This window comes from Pristiophorus japonicus, chromosome 20, assembly GCF_044704955.1.
Source record: "Pristiophorus japonicus isolate sPriJap1 chromosome 20, sPriJap1.hap1, whole genome shotgun sequence".
In the NCBI taxonomy this organism is placed as follows: Eukaryota; Metazoa; Chordata; class Chondrichthyes; family Pristiophoridae; genus Pristiophorus; species Pristiophorus japonicus.
The window spans coordinates 73,298,909-73,301,775 of NC_091996.1; positions in this window are offsets into that span (position 1 = coordinate 73,298,909).

Sequence of the window (2,867 nt, forward strand, 5' to 3'; positions counted from 1 at the left end):
TGTGCCGGCCTAATCCCACTTTCCAGATCCTGGTGCGTAGCCTTGTAAGTTACGGCACTTCAAGTGATTATCCAAGTACTTTTTAAATGTGATGGAGTTCTCTGCCTCTACCACCCTTTCAGGCAGTAGGTTCCAGACCCACATCATCCTCTGGGTGAAGACATTCTCCTCAAATCCCCTCTAAACCTCCTACCAATTACTTTAAATCTCTGCCCCCTGGTTGTTGACCCCTCTACAAAGGGGAATAGGTCCTTCCTATCCACTCTATCTGGGCCCCTCATAATTTTATACACCTCAACAAGGTCCCCCCTCAGCCTCCTCTGTTCCAAAGAAAACAATCCCAGTCTATCCAATCGTTCCTCATAGCTAAAATTGTCCAGTCCAGGCAACATCCTCGGAAATCTCTGCACCCTCTCTAGTGCAATCACACTTTTCTATAACGTGGTGACCACGCAATACTCTAGCTACGGCCTAACTACTGTTTTATATAGTTGATGCATAACCTCCCTACTCTTACTTTCTAAGCCTCGGCTAATAAAGGCAAGCATCCAGTATGCCTTCTTAACCACCTAACTTGCCTGTCCTGCTACCTTCAGGGATCTGTGGACATGCACTCCAAGGGAGTACAGCGAAAGTTCACCAGACTGATTCCTGGGATGGCAGGACTGACATATGAGGAGAGACTGGATTAACTAAGCTTGTATCCACTGGAGTTTTGAAGAATGAGAGGGGATCTCATAGAAACATATAACATTCTGACGGGATTGGACAGGTTAGAGGCGGGAAGAATGTTCCTGTTGCTGGGGAGTTCCAGAACCAGGGGTCACAGACTAAGAATAAGGAGTAAGCCATTTAGGACAGAGATGAGGAGAAACTTCGTCACTCAGAGAGTGGTTAACCTGTGGAATTCTCTACCACAGTAAGTTGTTGAGGCCAGTTCATTAGATATATTCAAAAAGGAGTTAGATATGGCACTTACAGCCAAAGGATCAAGGGGTATGGAGAGAAAGCAGGAAAGGGGTACTGAGGTTGAATGATCAGCCATGATCTTATTGAATGGCGGTGCAGGCTCGAAGGGCCGAATGGCCTGCTCCTGCACCTAATTTCTATGTTTCTATGTCCCTCTGTTCCTCTACACTTCTCAGTGTCCTACCATTTATTGTTTATTCACTTGCCATGTTAGCCTTCCCCAAATAAATTAACTCTCACTTCTCCAGATTGAATTCCATTTGCCACTGTTCTGCCCACCTGACCAGTTCACTGATATCTTCCTGCAGTCTACAGCTTTCTTCTTGATTATCAATCACACAGCCAATTTTTGTATCATCTGCAAACTTCTTAATCATACCCCTACATTCAAGTTCAAATCATTGGTATGTACAACCAAAAGCAAGGGACCTAGTACTGAGCCCTGTGGAACCCCACTGGATACAGCTGACCAGTCACAAAAACACCCATTGACCATTACCCTTTGCTTCCTGCCTCTGAGACAATTTTGGATCCAACTTGCCATTTTGCCTTGGATCCCATGGACTTTTACTTTTGTGACCAGTCTGCCATGTGGGACCTTCTCAAAAGCCTTGCTAAAATCCATATACACTACATCAAATGCACTACCCTTATTAACCTTCCTTGTTACCTCCTCAGAAAAATTCAATCAAGTTAGTCGACATGACCTCCCATCAACAAATACATGCTGACTGTCCTTGATTAATCTGAAGCCAGAGAGAATTGGAAAATGATGGCCAGAGCCACCGCTATTTCCTCTCAACAGCCTGGGATACATTTCATCCGCGCCTGTACTTGGATATGCACTTGAAGTGCTGTAACCTACAAGGCTACGGACCAAGAGCTGGAAAGAGGGATCAAGCTGGATAGCTCTTTTTTGGTCGGCGCAAACTGCTCTGATTCTATGATACCAATCCCCTCCTGTCTGATATAAACCTACCCACAGTCACCGACACCAATCCCCTCCTGTCTGATATAAACCTACCCACAGTCATTGAAGTGGGGCAATAGGTCACACTGGACATATCAGACATGCAACAAAGGGTTAAAGTGTGTACATGCAGCAAATAGAAGCAGCCTTTGCAACCTAAGGCTGAAGAAACACAAAGATCCTTGATGTCTCGACCCAAGAGATAACATGGTGAGAGTTGATTTCAAACCGACACATCAGCAAAACTGGTACCCAGTAGAGCAAAGGTCAAAGCAGAGCAAGAGCACGGAGAGATAACATAACATTCCAAAGCTGCGTAGGGGTCCCAGGGGTAGACACGATGGAAACCATCTTCACCTTGAGTGACAAGGGGCTGTGTCCATTCAAATCAATGTGTGTCTCATGTATTGAATGTCCGGCCATTATAGGCCGAGTAACTGTATAAAAACCCTACGTGTTCTTTGTTCGTAGAGAAACATGTTCAGAGAGTTCAGTGGGGACTGACTACCGCCTGTTTTCTCCCTTGCAAATAAAATAAACTTGTGTGTTTGATTCCTAACAGACTGTGTCGAGGTTAATTATTTAATCTCCACTTCAGTCACTGACACCAATCTCTTCCTGTCTGGTACATACCAACTCCACAGGCCCAGAAAGATTAAACTCAGCCCGTTACTTGGACAGGACTTGTCTCCATTCCCGGGCCGAGGGGATTGCTGTACCAGATGGGAGGGGCAACATTTGGGGGCTCTCGATTCCCCACCAATTCCCATTCCCCTTTCTGGTGGATAATGGAGGGGCCACTTTGTGTAATATGCAAGTCAGTGAGAATTGTCAGCAAGCATTAATCAGCACTTTCTAATTGGATACGTTAATCATGGAACCTTTCAGACACTGAATTGTAGATTTTGTACCAAAGACCAATTTAGGA